Raw genomic sequence first — 17,024 nt, forward strand, 5'->3', positions numbered from 1 at the left:
TGGGGGCCTGGGAGTCCAGAGGGTGAGTCTAGATTGTGGAACTGGAGACCAAGTTGGGGCTTGGGAGCCCTGAGAGAAAGGGAAGCAGTTTTCCCTGCCTGTTTGCTTGTCCACTGTTAGGAGACTTTAATAAATGGAATGGCCCACCATCCCTAGGCTCCACTGTTCCTTTACCATCTGCCCAAATCCAGTGGGACCCTGCATCTGCCTGGCCGTGGTGGCAGCCACTGACCTTACAGCTACTATCAAATGATAAAATAGTAAACAAGAAAATTTACCTTGCTTCAAATATAATGACGATGTCACAAGCCTGAAGGTTCTAGTGTAGTGTACAGCTGATATTGGATTGTGAGAAAGCACAGATTGTGCGTGAAGGAATTTATTACTGAGGGAAATGAATCATTTTGCTTTTTCCTGACACGGGTTGTTCTATATTAAACTTCATAGTTCCAAGGCTGAATAATTAGTTAGTCCTCTGGATCTCATCCTGTTAGTTCTATGGAATTCACCTTAAGCATTCTTCTTGCTTTTAGGCAGGGGTTCTGAATATCCAGCACCATCTTGCATAATATAATAAACATTTATTGCACATAATCTCATTTGATCCCGTGAAAATCCTATGAAATACAAAGTATTATTATTTGTAATTTTTTTAAATATATATTTTTAATTTTTTTATTATTTATTCATTTTAGAGAGGAGAGAGAGGGAGTCAGAGAGAGAGAGAAGGAAAGAGAGAGAGAGAGAGAGAGAGAGAGAGAGAGAGAGACAGGGGGGAGGAGCTGGAAGCATCAACTCCCATATGTGCCTTGACCAGGCAAGCCCAGAGTTTTGAACCGGTGACCTCAGCATTTCCAGGTTGACGCTTTATCCACTGTGCCACCACAGGTCAGGCTATTATTTGTAATTTATAAATGAGGAAACTTCAATCAAAAGAGGTCACCTAGAGCCATAAAGCTTGGACATATCACGATAAGCCAGGGACACCAACATTCATTCCATTGCCTTTATTCCCATTTGGCCATATCTGTGTATTAATCCAAACAAAATGTCTTTTTCATATGTGTCAACACACACACACATGTTCTTTATCTGAAAAACATGTTTTGGGCCTGACCTGTGGTGGCGCAGTGGATAAAGCATCGACCTGGAATGCTGAGGTCACCGGTTTGAAACCCTGGGCTTTCCTGGTCAAGGCACATATGGGAGTTGATGCTTCCAGCTCCTCCCCCCTTCTCTCTCTCTGTCTCTCTCTCCCTTTCTGTCTCTCTCTCCTCTCTAAAAATGAATAAATAAAAAAAATTTAAAAAAAAAAACATGTTTTGTGCTGCCTTTACTGTTCTGATGCTAATTCTAGTTGTGATTTTCTTATCTACCTAATTGATTAGTCTAGGGATGGCAAATATGTCGCCTGAATGTCCCTTGTGTTTATCCCTGTCCTTGGCAGACACAGGCAATCAATGATAGCAGTTCTCACTGAGCCGGGTCCAGCTTCATTATCTCTTCAGCCCATCACTCTTGAGAGGCACAACCAGTGGTTTGGTATTGGCTGCCAACTTAAATTTTTATGCCTTTCCTATACCACTATTTATTTGTTTGTTTATTTATTTATTTATTGTGTTTTTCTGAAGTGAGAAGCCAGAAGGCAGAGAGACAGACTCCCACATGTGCATGACCGGGATCCACCTGGCAATCCCACCAGGGGGTGATGATGCTCTGCCCATCTGGGCTGTTGCTCTGCTGTAACCAGAACCATTCTACCACTTGAGGCAGAGGCCATGGAGCCATCCTCAGCACCCGGGCCAACTTTGCTCCAGTGGAGCCTTGGCTAAGGGAGGGGAAGAGAGAGTTAGAGAGGAAGGAGAGAGGGAAGGGTGGAAAAGCAGATGGGCACTTCTCCTGTGTGCCCTGGCCGAGAACAGAACGCGGGACTTCCACACGCCGGGCCGACGCTCTACCACTGAGTCAGCTGGCCAGGGCTCCACCATTTATTTTTGTCTCAGTAATGTCCTCCATCCCAAACATACACAGAATTTACCTTTATCTTTCCTCAGATATTTATCTCAATGACATCTTTACTTCCAAAGATGATATTTGCGAGCTAGCATTTTCATGGTGTTTTAAAATTTATTTTATTGATTGATTTTTTTAGAGAGAGGGAGAGAGAGAGAGAGAGAGAGAGAATGAGCCACTTGTTCCATTTATTCATGCCATCATGATTGATTCTTTAAAAACATTTTTTTATTGGTTTTAAAGAGAGAGATGGAGAGAGAGATATAGATTGGTTGTTTCACTTTTTTATACATTCATTGGTTGATTATTGTATGTATTGTATATGCCCTGACCAGAGATTGAACCCTCAACCTGGGTATTGTGGGCAATTCTCTAACCAACTGAGCTAAGCTGGCCGGGACCATTGGTTGACTATTGTATGTGCCCTGACGGGGATTGAACTCACAACCTCTGCATGTTGGGACAATGCTCTAAACCAGTGGTTCTCACCTGTGGGTCGCGACCCCGGCGGGGGTTGAACGACCAAAACACAGGGGTCGCCTAAAGCCATCGGAAAATATATATTTATTATACAATACATTTTTAAATAAAATATGTATTTCCAATGGCTTTATTCGACCCCCACCGGGGTCGCGACCCACAGGCTGAGAACCGCTGTTTTAAACAATTGAGCTACCTGGCCAGGGCCTTCCTGGTATTTTGAAGTCTTTCCATTTAAATTCCATTTTTACTTTATATTCATAAGATAAAAGTGATTGATCCATAGCCTTCACTCAGGCCTATTTTTGATGGACTATTAATCATAGACAATGATGTCACATCTTTACTCTTATTCAAAAATTTGATCTCACCAGATTTGAGAAACTTTATCTTAATATTGTAGGTTTTTCTTTCATTTAAGTAGATTATTTAGTAAATTTATACACCAGTAAGAATCGCCATATTTTCTTTTCAAACATTGCTTAAGTTTATGTATCTTTATCCTGTGTAGCCATGATAATTTTGAAGAAATGAGCAAGTGGGAAGTTAATCAGTACAACTTGTTATATGCCACTTAGCAATGACTGAGGTAAAACTAATAAGGAATGGCCTGGTTTTATTTTAAGACAATTAGCTAGATTAAAAACAAATTGCAACAGCCAGTTGTGTTTTTATTTTTATTTCTTCAAATCTAATCTAATCAGATAATATCACTTAGCTAATGCCATAGAGTTCTTCATTTTAATTTGTGCAACTCTTTGGCCTGTCTTTTTTGAAAGTTCACAGTAAAGAAATGTTGTTCACTGCTCACCTTACCCAGGTCAGGAGACTGATGTTATTAGTGTTGCCACTTTTCAGATACAGAATTTCAGCTCTGGTGGTTACAACCATCAGGAAAAACTTACTGCTAGCAGGTGCAGGAGATAGGCCAATTAATGCTTCAGTGTCCAGAGATTGCTGGTCTATTTCTTTCAACATTCAGATTACTGAATTTACGGGGCATCTACCACTTTCTGAAATTGATTTCAGTGATGATGACACCTCACATTATCATGTAGGGATTTGACAAATAGTCAGTTTGTTCAATCAATATGGGCAGCATACAGAATAGCTAACCCTGCAAACCTTTCATAGAGTTAGGTCCTGGCTCTTTACAAACAATGAGATCTTAGAAAAGTTACTTAACCTAGCTAGGACTCCCTTTTATCTTCTATAAAATGGAACAATGACAATATCAACCTCAATGAGATATTGTGAAAATTAAATAAAATGACATAAAAGAAGCATTTCTAACAGTGTCTGATGAATATTCTTCTGCAATAGCTGTAATAATCCTCAAGTTCAGACAGACATTTTTATTTTGTAGACTGATTGCCTGATTTATGCTATTCTAGTCATAAACTAGCACCAAGACAAAATAGATTCCACATTACTGTATTGAAACAGACATGCATTAAGGTTCATTTTACTTTGATGTTTGACTCTTGGGTTTTAAAGCTTGTCTGATGACAAAAGAAGTATGTATGTTTTAGAATATATGTTAACAAAAAAAAAAAATTAAAACCTTTCTTGATTCCATGATCCAGAAAAAATCATTTTGGTCTGTAACCTTCGAGAATCATCTAGTTATGTGTAAGTACATACATACAAACTTTTTGCAAAATGGGATTATATTGCATTTGTTTTGGAACTATTAAAAGGTAAACTGAGGCTCATTAAAATTTATGAGAGGCCCTGGCTGGGTTGGGTCAGCAGTAGAGCATCGGCCTGGCATGTGGAAGTCCCAGGTTCGATTCCCGGCCAGGGCACACAGGAGAAGTGCCCATCTGCTTCTCCACCTTTCCCCCTCTCCTTTCTCTCTCTCTGTCTCTCTCTTCTCTTCCCGCAGCCAAGGCTCCATTAGAGCAAAGTTGCCCCAGGCGCTGAGGATGGCTCCAGCTGCAATGGAGCGATACCCCAGATGGGCAGATCACCGCCCCCTGGTGGGCAGGCGGGGTGGATCCCAGTCGGGTGCATGCAGGAGTCTGTCTGCCTGCCTCCTTGCTTCTCACTTCAGAAAAATACAAAAAATAAAATTATAAGAGTTTATTTGAACAAACATCAGTTTGAATTGGGCAGCAACAAACAACATGGTTAAGAGCACTCTGTGTAGAGGAGTTAGGGGAAGGGTTTTTATATAAAAGACACAGATGCAAAGCAAGGAAATCATCTGATGGACTTTAGTATAAGTGGTTGCCTTGTTTGGGAAAGACTTGTCAGCTGTTTGCTATGGGTTGTTTTAGTTTTGTTTTCTCAGATTTGAGTCTACTGACTGGCTTAGGTTTTGGTTTGCTTATGTAGGCTGCCAAGGCTTTAGAGCAACCCCAGTTCAAAGGCCTCCTTATTTAATTGCTTTATTATTATTATTATTATTATTATTATTATTTAGAAAGAGAGATTGACAGACAGACAGGAGGGGATAGAGTTGAGAAGCATCAACTTGTAGTTGCAGCTCCTTAGTTGTTCACTGATGTCTTCTCAAACGTGCCTTGACCAGGGGGCTCCAGCTGAGTGAGTGACCCCTTGCTCAAGCCAGCAACTTTGGGATCATGTCGATGATCCCACACTCAAGCCAGCAATCCTGCACTCAAACTGGTGAGCCTATGCTCAAGTCAAACGAGCCTGTGGTCAATTTGGCAACTTTGGGTTTTAAACCCGGAACCTGAGCATCTCAGGTTCACACTCTCTCTACTGTGCCACCAGCATTCAGGCTAATTGCTTTAATAACAAAACCATAAATATATTATCAACATATTACCAAAACTTTAGATATTATTTTGTAATATAACTTTTAATGATTTCACGGTATTCTATGATGTAAGTATAATGATGTATATTTAAGTAGTCCTATATTGGTTGGGCATTTAGAATTTAAATGACTTTTTTACCTTTTTTTCTTTTATACTCACTATTTTAAACGAATCTGCAATGAGTACTTCTTATAATAATATCATTGTGCACATTTTAAATAATTTCCTTAGGATAAATTCCTAAATATAGAATGATTTGGTGCAAAGGGTAGATGCATTTTAATGTCTTAATTAAGAGTAATCGAACAACAGGTAATGGATTCACAGAGTACCAAAATAAAAAACTACGAAATGGTGAAAGTCTTCCTCTTAACAAGATCACTTCACTCATTTTTACTCTCTTTACCTGGTTCTCTACCAGCTTCCTCTCCACTAATTTCTGACCTTCCAGAGATTTTACAGTATATTCAAGCAAATATAAGTCTGTACTGTCTCACCGATTCACCGAAATGGAAGCATATAAAGTGAATGGACTACTTTTTTCTCTCAAAAGTACATCTCCTTCTCATTATGCTTGCATACATTTCCACAACTTTGGCTATGACAAGCTGTACTGTAAAAACCCCTTTCATGCATTATTTACAATTTTTGAATCTGTTGAATAACTTCCTAGAAGTGAAAATGCTGATCAAGGGATACATGAATTTATAATTTTGTTAAGTATTGCAAATTGCCTGCCCTTGGGATTTTACCAGTTTACACTGCCAGCAGCAATGAATGGGTCCCTTCTTCCTTCTAGTCCTGTCAAAAGATGATGTTATTCAAGTCATATTTTTGTGTAGTAGGTAAAAAAGATCTCGAAGTAGGTGTAATCTGTATATTTCTTAGCGCAAGTAAGATTGAGAACCTTGCCTGACCAGGCGGTGGCACAGTGGATAGAGCGTCGGACTGGGATGCGGAAGTACCCAGGTTCGAGACTCCGAGGTCGCGCGCGGGCTCATCTGGCTTGAGCAAAGAGCTCGCCAGCTTGGACCCAAGGTCGCTGGCTCCAGCAAGGGGTTACTCGGTCTGCTAAAGGCCCACGGTCAAGGCACATGTGAGAAAGCAATCAATGAACAACTAAGAAGTCGCAACGCGCAACGAGAAACTGATGATTGATGCTTCTCATCTCTCTCTGTTCCTGTCTGTCTGTCCCTGTCTATCTCTGCCTCTGTAAAAAAAAAAAAAAAAGATTGAGAACCTTATTCACAGAAGCCATTTGCTTTCGTCTTTTTACTTTGTTTAAGGTATTGGTTTTGTTCTTGCAATGAAGACTAAGAAATATCTTAGATATTTCTGTAGTTGAATTTATCAGTTTTTTCACTTATATGCTTTGAACTTTTCAGGTATTATTACAAAGACCTTTCACACTCTGAGACTATGAATTTTTCATGTGCTCTCTCCCCGCCCAGGACTCTTAAGATAATAGTGGTTCCCCCTCTTCTTCCTTCTTGCATTTATTTCTTTGATCTGTTTGGATTATCCTGACATACGGTGGGAGGGGTGGATCCAACCTTATCTTTTTCCTAAATTTTCTTGCTGTGCCAGCACCATTTTCTCTCTTGTTCTGAAATGTACCTTCATTGTAATGTATTAAATTCTAACTTGTTTGGCCCTATTTCTGGATTTCCCCTCTCTTTCATTTATTCTATATGTCAGTGTCACATTGCTTTTATTATTAAAGATTTAATACATTATAATATCTAATGGCACAATTCCTGCTCATCTTTTCTATTTTAGAATTTTCCTGGATGGCCTCTTTTGGGTTTTGTTCATATAAACTTTAGAACTGGCTTGTCTAGTTCCAGAACATGTTTTTGTTTTTTAATTCCTGTTAGACTTTTTCACTTGAATCACATTACATTTATAGATTACCAGGAGGAGAAGTGACAACTTTAAATGTAGGGTCACAGCCTTCTTTGGCCTCATTCAGCAGTGTTATAGTGTTTTTTTTTTATATATTTTGAACTTATAAAGTTTATTTCTATTTTTTACATCCTTTCTGTATTTTTCCCTTAATATATATTCTGGTTCTCTAACATTTAACATTAAGTATATATGGAAACTGTTGATTTTTATATTAATTTATATGTCATTATGTTAGTGAATTCTGACATTGTTTACAGTAAGTTTTTTGGTAGAGTTTCTTGGTATTTCTGGGTATGAATCAAAACCAATACAAATAGAAATAGTGTTAACATCCTTCTTTCCAATATTCATGATTGAAATTGTGTTCTTTTATATAAATCTATTGTTCCCAGGTTTTATGCTTGACTTTACTAAGAATTTTCTCATTAAGCATAAAGAAACAGTATTTCATTAGGGGAGTATTCATCCATTTCTATTCTATTGAATGTTTCATGTTTGTTTGCTTGTTTGTATAAGGAAATCTTCTGAATTTTATCAGATGCTTTTTAAGAGCTGTAAGGCAATCATATTATTTTCTTATTATGATTAATTATATTAATTTTCTAAAATTGAATAAATTTTTATATTTTATATTTTAATACTACTGAATTCTCTTTATTAGTATATATATTTGATATAATATTTGATAATATATTTGATATTTATTATATTTGATATTGTACATATATATTTATATATACTTTATGTATATATATATATACCTTAAAGCATATTTTTTAGAGTTTTTGTATAGAGTCTCTTAAGTGAAATTGTTCCCTAGTTTTGTGTGTGTATGTATGACAAATATTCACTTCATTTTAGAGACCATGTCATGCACACTTACCAAAAATAATTGGAAGATTCCTTCCTTTCTCTGTGCTCTGAAACACTGAATAGCCTTCAGTTTATTAATTTTTTAAAGAGTTCTCATTTCCTGATTCTTTTTTTTTTAATTTATTTATTAGTTACAGAGACAGAGAGAGAAACAGAGAAAGGGATATATAGGGACAGACAAGCAGGAAGGGAGAGAGATGAAAAGCATCAATTCTTTGCAGCTCCTTAGTTGTTCATTGATTGCTTTCTCATATGTACCTTGACTGAGGGGCTGCAGCAGAACAGAATGACCCCTTGCTCAAGCCAGCAACCTTTGGCTCAAGCCAGCGACTATGGGGTCATGTCTAGGATCCCATGCTGAAGCCAGAGACCTTGGGGTTTTGAACCTGGGTCCTCTGCATTTCAGTCTGACAGTCTATCCACTGTGCCACCACCTGATCAGGTATTTTCTATTTCTTTATAGTTACTGTTGCTAAATTGCATATGTATTTTTGCTTGATTAACTAAAGAATTCTTCTTGTATCTTTAACTTTGAATAACATTATAAGAACTTATTGTAGTGATGACTATTCTTGTAGTATAAAACTTTTCTATTTTTAAGGTATTTATTAAATTTTTGTGGTGACATTGATTAATAAGATTATATAAGTTTCAGGTGTACAATTCTATGATTTTATATTTTTATTTTGCATTGTGTGCCAAACACCCAAGTCTTCTTCCGTCCCTAACAAAACTTCTCTAATTTCTACATTTTTTCCTTGAATTGTATTTTTACCTACTTTTGTTTTTCTGGTTTTCTTCCAGGAAAAAAGATATTATATGTATCTAAGATCTTCTTTGTCTGTTTTTTAAATCTGTGTATTATTTTCTCTCTTACCCTTCCCAATTAGTTTTTGATTTCATTCTCTTTATTTTGTTTACCCTCTTTTAATTCTTTATTGCCCTTAGTGTGTTTTCTGCAATTCTTGATTTCTCTTTGGCTCCTTCTAATTTGTTTTCATTTCTTGGCTGCCTTTGCTTTATTCTTATAATTCTTTTCATTAATTTTGTATATCACATGCCATCTTCTCTTTTCATCTTACCATTTCATTTCTGAGAAATTAACATTTCTGCTTTGGACAGATAAGTCCCAGAGTGGGGCAGGAGTTGGCAGGGGAGACTGGGAGAGTGGAGTAGGGGAAAAAGAAGAGGATGCTTTTCCAATTTTCCTAATTATATAACATAGAGCTTCTCTTATATTTTGCCATGGAGACTGTTTTCTACAACTGTGCCTCCTCTGTCAAATTTTGATATGTGTTTTTCCTCACCTCTTCTACTTTCATGAATAATCATTTCCATGAATCAGCTCTAATTTTGCATCTCAAGGTGTGTCCCTCGCCTTCAGAAAGTGCTGTCCCCTTCTGAAATCTCTCAGTGCCAGAAATCCTGTGTTTCTTTATTGCTGTATTTTTTTATACTGTTTTCATACTTCCTTCCATGAGGCCTTTTTCTGGTCTCAGTCTGTACACATTTTAATGTCTGCAGATTACACCCGCACCCAACCTTTGCTAAAAACGAATCGTGCAGGGTTTTTTTTATTGTCTTTATTGCTTTTTAGTTGATTTCTAGGAGGATAAAAGGGAAATTTTGATTTACAATGTGATATTGATGCTAAAAGTCCAAATGGGTATTTTCTTAATAATATAATGAGGCCCTGGCCGATGGTGCAGTGGATAGAGTGTTAGCCAGCGTATGGACATCCAGGATTCGATTCCCAGTTAGGACACACAGGAGAGGTAAACATCTGCTTCTCCTTCTCTTTCTCTCCTTCTTCCCTTCCTGCAACAAATGGCTTGATTGGTTTGAGTGTGTCTCTGGGTACTGAGAATAGGTCTATTGGTCATACTTCATCAGACTCAGGCACTAAAAATAGCTTTGTTGACTGGAGCATCGATTCCAGAGGGGGTCACTGGGTGGATCCCAGTTGGGGTGTATGTGGGATTCTGCCTCACTATCTCCCCTTTTCTCACAGAAAAATAAAAGATAAAAGAAAAGAAAAAAGTATTTAATCACCATTGTCATGAAAGTGTTGTTATTAATTTGATGAGTTTAGTGTGGATCATAAACTCATATGAAAAGTCAATATATTTAAAGTTAATTGCAAATGTTCTAGCAAGGGAAGGCTATACCCTCTAACCCCTTCTCTAGAATTGTGCAAATGAAAATTTCAAAATAGAATTCACAGCTGGTTGAGAACAATGAAGTAAGTCTCATTTAATTTTAAAATCTTGGCTATCTTTTCTTTGAGAACAGAGTAACCGGTAGAAAATAAAATTTTAGTACTGAATGACAATGTTAAATTTTTTAAAATTCATGGAAATTGACTAGAATTATTCAAAGGTTGATTATTTCTTCTTTGTATTGGTTTCTCTCAGACATTGAAATGTTACAGTTTGTATATTTACTCAAGAACTTCAGTGTAGTCTGAGATTTGTCATACCACCCAAAACTCTAATATATTTTAGTGTGTTTGGCTGCTAAGTGAATAGCTTGCACAAATTTAATTCAGGTAGAAATTAGAATATTCATTTTTATATCGCAAAGAAGGGTTTAAAATTTGGCCCTACTTTCTCCAAACAAATAATTCATCTTGCAAATTATTTTATTATAGTTCTATGGACTTTTATTTCTTTTTGGTTCATAAGGCTAGATATCATAGTTGTATATAGGATTTAGAATGAACAATCGCAATTTTCTTCCTTCTTTGAAAATATCATTTTTTATTGTGTTTAAGAACCACCCAGGTAGGTAAAAACTATGCAAAGTTTCTTAGATCTTGCCTTGGTTTCTGGAATACATTTGGCCTATGAAATAAAAGTTAGTCTGCTGAAAGAAAGCAAATTATGTAAGTAAGCTTTCCTTTGTTTCGTGATTTTTATTGATGCAATGATCTTCGTGTTTCTAGCTTCTATTGCTCCCAAGTTTAGTGCAATGTGAATGGAAAATTAGGAGTATAGAATTTTCCCTGTTGATTTGGTCTGAGGCTGTAAACACATAATGCCATTTTCTTCCACTCTGTGATAAACATTGAAGAGGAAATGCAGGGCTGACGGAGCCAGCTGTGTTTATTCACTACTGGCTGCCCTTGCTCTTGTCTTTGTGAAAGGTCTTTTAATTACATCTAACCTCCTCCAGCCGTGGGCTATTTTCTGATGACACAGTCTAAGAAGAAAAACACACATGAGTAACTTTAGATCGTAAAGTTTGTCATGTACTTTTACATCTTGACAAACAGCTCTATATCACAATATAATGAAATGTTTCATTGCCTAGATTCTTTTACATTCATAACAGCAGCCAAAATTAGTTTTTCACTATCTGTCGTATATGATTGTTCAGATAAAATATTTATTTAAATATATTTTTTCTGCATGTTCTCTATTTTCTCAAGACACAATTGAAACAATTTAGGAATAAAATTATAACAAGATGATTCTTCAGAAGATAATTTGAAACACGGTCATATTTTTTAATGACAAGTTATTTAATACCTGGAACTTACGAAGACTGGGTGTTCTTGTTCAGCCAGGGTTGATATCCTAGAAGATAAACTGTGGTTGGTATCCTAATGCAATGTATACAGGAATGAAAATACCACATGGGATAAGTTTATATCAAATCTCATAGAAAATCCAACGCAACCAAATTCAGTCACCACATTCCAATGGCAAGACCCGGGCCAGAATCAGGCCAAGTGAAGGCTCAGAATCTCCAATAGACCTGAAAGAACAAGGAGAAAATTGAGTAGGATCATTTGTGAATGAAGCTGACATGTCTGGAGTTTAGCTCTATTGCTCTTTGCCACCTTTTGTGTGATAAGGTTGGGTGGCATTAGGATATAACTGGGAAGCATGACTCTCTGTACCCTTCCTATACAGAGTCATAGCCACTTGAGGGTGTTGCCATGATCCAGAGAAAACAAAGATGAAGTTGGCCCTCAAAACCTGGGAAGTGCTGTCATGACGGAAGAGGACCTTCAGAAAAGGAGCATTTGGCACTTCAAGCCTTTTTCTGAGGAGTGTGCTATGACCCTGATCTGCAGATTCAGGAAAAACTCTCTCACTAGGAGAAGAGACTTCGAATATCTTTTATCTTTTTCAGAGCCACAGGTTCTTTAACATACTCCGAGCAAACGGAACTTCTGATGGCATATGTCTTTCATTACACAGAGCCATTAAGAGGACCGTCATGGTGGTGCAGTGCATTGCCTCTCCTAGAACGCCAGAAGCTGATTCTGACTGCTGCCCTTCTCCCAGTTCTCCTTGTATGTGCACACCTCTGCTCATTATGCCTGCCTTTGGAGTATATGTGCCCATATTTCTTCTTTTCATTGAGATTGGTACGGAACTGAAAGGCATCTAAGTGACCGTGGAACAGCATTTTATAGGTGTCAGAAATGAAACTTGAGAGGGGGCACCCTGATCAAGGTCACACAGCAGTGTGTGGCAGAGTGAGGGACAGTCTCTTGATTATACCTTGCTCTTTATGTAAATAAAAACAAATGGGAAATCTTAGCTGTTCATCAAGACTCAGTTCCAGTGTCCCTCTTTAAAAAATTTATTTCTTACTGTGTAGCAAGGTCACTGGTTTGGATCTAGGCTATACTGTCCGGTTGCTCTGTGACTGTGAGCAAGTCCTTTATTTCCATCATCTCAGAGTCCTAGCTGGTAAAATGGAGAAAATAACTGCTCCTAGGGTTGAGAACCTAGAATAAGTGAATGGCTATGCAGCATATAGAATAGTACTACGACATAGCAGGTGCTCCAATAAGCATAAGTTGTGATTATTCTTATTGTCCATATTAATCCCACTTTCCTTCCTGTTTTATACTTTGCATGAGTACCCCACTTAGCACTTACCTATTTTCTACCTATTCTATTTAGAACGTTAATTTATTACAGTTTTCCTGCTCCGGATAAGTCATTTCAGAGCAGGGGCTATGTCCTATATTTTCTTTCTGTGCCTTCATAGGCCCTGCCACAATGTGTAATGCAACACAGGAATTCTGTAAGTACTATTTTTTCCTGCTGGTTTTTATTAAGATAAATAGATTTCTAATAGTTTCAAAACTAGCCCACTTTTAGATATTCTCAAAGAGAATGCCAATTAAAATATGGAAACAGTATAATATGCCAGTGCCCTCTAGAAACAAGTGAAGGCTGTTTCACACTTATAGTGTTTGAAGGTGCATAAAAAGATCCTTACAATATATATTTGGGATGGTTTTAGGAGCAAAGGTTCAGAGGATGAGATATTTTGTATTACTACCAGGGCCATTATATGAGACACTGCTTTCAAACTGTATATTAGTTCCATAGTGATATGAATAATGAATAGTATTGTTCATAACCTTGAACTCTGGACAATATTTTACTAAGATACATTTTTAATTTATATTCTTGGCTACATGTTAGAATTGCTTGGTAAGCTTTTTTAAAAATGAGGTAAAATTGACATAACATTGCATTAGTTTTAGGGATACAACTTTACGATTTGATATATCTATATATTGTGAAGTGATTAAAAGTTAGTTTATAGGCCCTGGCTGGTTGGCTCAGTGGTAGAGAGTCAGCCTGGCGTGCGGAAGTCCCGGGTTCGATTCCTGGCCAGGGCACACAAGAGAGATGCCCATATGCTTCTCCACCCCTCCCCCTCTCCTTCCTCTCTGTCTCTCTCTTCCCCTCCCGCAGCTGAGGCTCCATTGGAGCAAAAGATGGCCCGGGCGCTGGGGATGGCTCTGTGACCTCTGCCCCAGGCGCTAGAGTGGCTCTGGTCGTGGCAGAGCCACCCCCAAATGGGCAGAGCATCGCCCCCTGGTGGGCATGCCGGGTGGATCACGGTCGGGCGCATGCAGGAGTCTGACTGCCTCACCGTTTCCAGCTTCAGAAAAATGCAAAAAAAAAAAAAAGTTAGTTTATATCCATCACCACACAGTTTTAATTTGTGTGTGTGTGTGTGATGAGACTAGTTTTTCCCCCGTCATTCTACAGACAAAATTTTGAAGATTCTAAGTTTTCTGATTTCTATATAAAAGAAAAATTTATATTAAGTACAAAAATAGGTAATAGGTGACAAAGATATAGGGGAATGAATTAAAGAAACAAGATTTGTAGGCATAAATGTGGATATTTTAGCCGTTTTTGCCTCAAGGTGCTAGCAATTTCCTACCAGTGAGTGTGGGTTGGTGAAGAATGTAACTTATTTCATGTTTTCCATTGAGTTCATTTCTATTTTGCTTTAATATTAAGGTTCTAAAACCTATATCTATAAACAGCAAATGCAGCAGTTGTATAATAAACCCTTGGGTCACAACTGTTTATTTATTCATTCAACAAACATTCATTCAATGCCTATTTTATGTAAGGTCCCATTTGCAACATAGCCTGAACCTGGTAGCTTTCTGAATAGTCACCGACACCTCTGGAAGGAAATTAAAGTATATTGAATATAGAATTGGAATGAAAAGGAGAATGAGACTAACATATTAACAATAATTGGGAATACATTGAAAGTCTGTGTGTTGGACACTATGCTATGTGCTTCATAGCTATGAACTATGTTATCCACACAACTCTGTGAGGGTGGCTAATTGGGCCCATTGAACAGATGAGAAAACTAAAGGCTAAAGCTGTGTAATCACTTGCCTAAGGCTGCATAAATATTATAATTATAGGCAGAAAGAAGATTTTAACCAGAACTTCTGATTCATTGTCCAGTGACCTACCACACACAAATATTTCCTATGTTGTTATGTGAGTGGAAGAAGAAATGAAAGATATGTTGTATCAGTTGTGATGCCAGGCATGTTATGAATAAGCAGTAAGTGTTTGTTATCCTTATTATGCTCTAGTTGTTAAGCTAATCCTCTTCCCCTTTGGATCTTCACTTTGTCTCCTTGCTGAAATGCTTTGGCCAGCACCAATGAAGCAGGAGCTGGAAAATAATAGGACAAATTGTTGTACTCTGATATACTACTCTTAAAATGTATTTATCAGTTTGGGCTCACTGAGTCTCTGACTATGAAAAATATTAAATGAAAATAATAGTCCTCAGGAACTCTGAGCAATAAAATTGAGTGAACCAAGTGGAGTATTGCTTTCTGAGGAATAGTTTAGCACAGTGGTGCCAAGATCGCTCTTATTTATATCTCATCTTTCTACCTACTACCTGATGATCCCAGATAAATTACAGTCATCCCTTGCCATATCGGTTTTCTCATCTGTAAGATAAGTGGAATAGGACCTACCTGTGTTAGTCCTTTGGGCTACTATAACAAACTACCACAGTCAGGGTATCATATAAACAACAGAAATTTGTATCTCATAGTGTTGGAAGCTGGGAAGTTCAAGATCAAGGCACTGGCATGGTTGCATTCTCTGGCAAAGGTCCTAATCCTGATTAACAGTTGGTGCCCTCTCACTGTGTCCTCTCATGGTGGAAGAAACCAAGAGTCTCTGTGGGGTCACTTTTATATAGCACTATTGCCATTTATAAGGGTTGAATAACCTATTCATAACCTATTCACTTCCCAAAGGGCCCACCTACTATTTCCATCAACTTTAGGGGGTAGGATTTCAACATGTAAATGTTGTGGAATACAAACATTCAGACCATAGCACATAGATTTGTTGTAAAGAATAAATGCATGCACATTACTGGAGCCTTGTCGAGCTACTAGTAAGCATTCAAAATACAAGTAGATGAAGTTAGACTTAACTGTATTTCTTATTTGGATCCATGTTGTTTCTAACTGTGAGATTGATGATAGTGACGATGATGAGAAAGATAATAATGATTATTTCTTGTGACTTAATGGCTATGTACTATGCTAAATGCTTTTAAGTGCTTTATTTTATTTCATCCTCATAGCAATCTTGCATGCTGGGTACCATATTATCCCCATTTTATAGTCAATGAAACTGAGACTGAAAGAGATAAAGTAATTTGATCAATTCACACAAGTAGTATACAGCCATTTCTAGAACCCAGTGAGTAATGCTTTAACTTAATCTTAGGAAGAAATTCATTTATTTGATGAGTTAGGGAAGGTTCATTATATCTCACAGGCACAATGAGATACTCTAGCCTCCTTACTATAATCTTGGATCCATTTTAGTATCATAGAGTGAATAGTGAGTAAAACATTAATTTGTGCCTCATTTTGAAGACTTGTGATCTATGGTCAGTAGTTTTTGATGCTATTAAATCAATCATGTGGACTACAGCCATTCACATATCATAAAAAACATTTTATTTCTTTCTAATCCAGCATTTCCATATGGGTAATATAAGGTACAATCATTTTCTTCTAAAAGTAAAGTATGCATTTTAAAATCATCAGTGTTATTTGCCATTTTGAAATACAATCCAAGATATTTAATGAAGGGAGGAGGACTGCATGACCTTTGGAATTGTCCTTAAATTCTGTGCACTTTATTTTTCTTTCTGTAAAATAGAATGGGTTAGATGGGTTTCTATCCATTTTTTAAATTCTAGGACTCAACAACAAAGTTTTAATTCCTATATGTGACTCTTTTTGGAATAAGAAATCTCAGTAAAAATAATGTAGTCTGGATATTTATTCAATTTTGTTTTAGAATATTTCAAAACTTAATAACTTACCCCTCAAAATTAGAAATGTTGCAGGGGAATTAGGAAAGTGAGTCCGGGGTCAGGGCAGGGGGAGCAATCTAATTAGAACATTCTATTTGGAGTAAAGGCCTGTTAAATATTCTACCTTTGTACGGCCAGTAGTTGCGGCCCTCGCAGCCATGCACACGCAGGTTCCCATTGAATTTGGGCAGATGGTAAAGAAACAGTGGAGCCAAGAAATGGTGGGCCATTCCTTTATTAAAGCCTCACACTGGCTGATGAGCAAACACAAAGGGAAAACACTTCCCTCTTAATTCATTCAGAGCTCAG

At 37.4% G+C, this 17,024-nt stretch overlaps 1 protein-coding gene and 1 pseudogene across 2 annotated transcripts in view; both read left to right on the forward strand.

Moving 5' to 3' along the window:
- The window catches only part of PRKG1 (protein kinase cGMP-dependent 1), a 1,486,994-nt gene that overhangs the window by 242,019 nt on the left and 1,227,951 nt on the right, over window positions 1–17,024 (forward strand). The gene's annotated exons all lie outside the window — the stretch shown is intronic.
- The window catches only part of LOC136313146 (vesicle transport through interaction with t-SNAREs homolog 1B pseudogene), a 62,381-nt pseudogene continuing 57,647 nt past the window's right edge, over window positions 12,291–17,024 (forward strand).

This window comes from Saccopteryx bilineata, chromosome 9 (assembly GCF_036850765.1).
Source record: "Saccopteryx bilineata isolate mSacBil1 chromosome 9, mSacBil1_pri_phased_curated, whole genome shotgun sequence".
Classification (NCBI taxonomy): Eukaryota; Metazoa; Chordata; class Mammalia; order Chiroptera; family Emballonuridae; genus Saccopteryx; species Saccopteryx bilineata.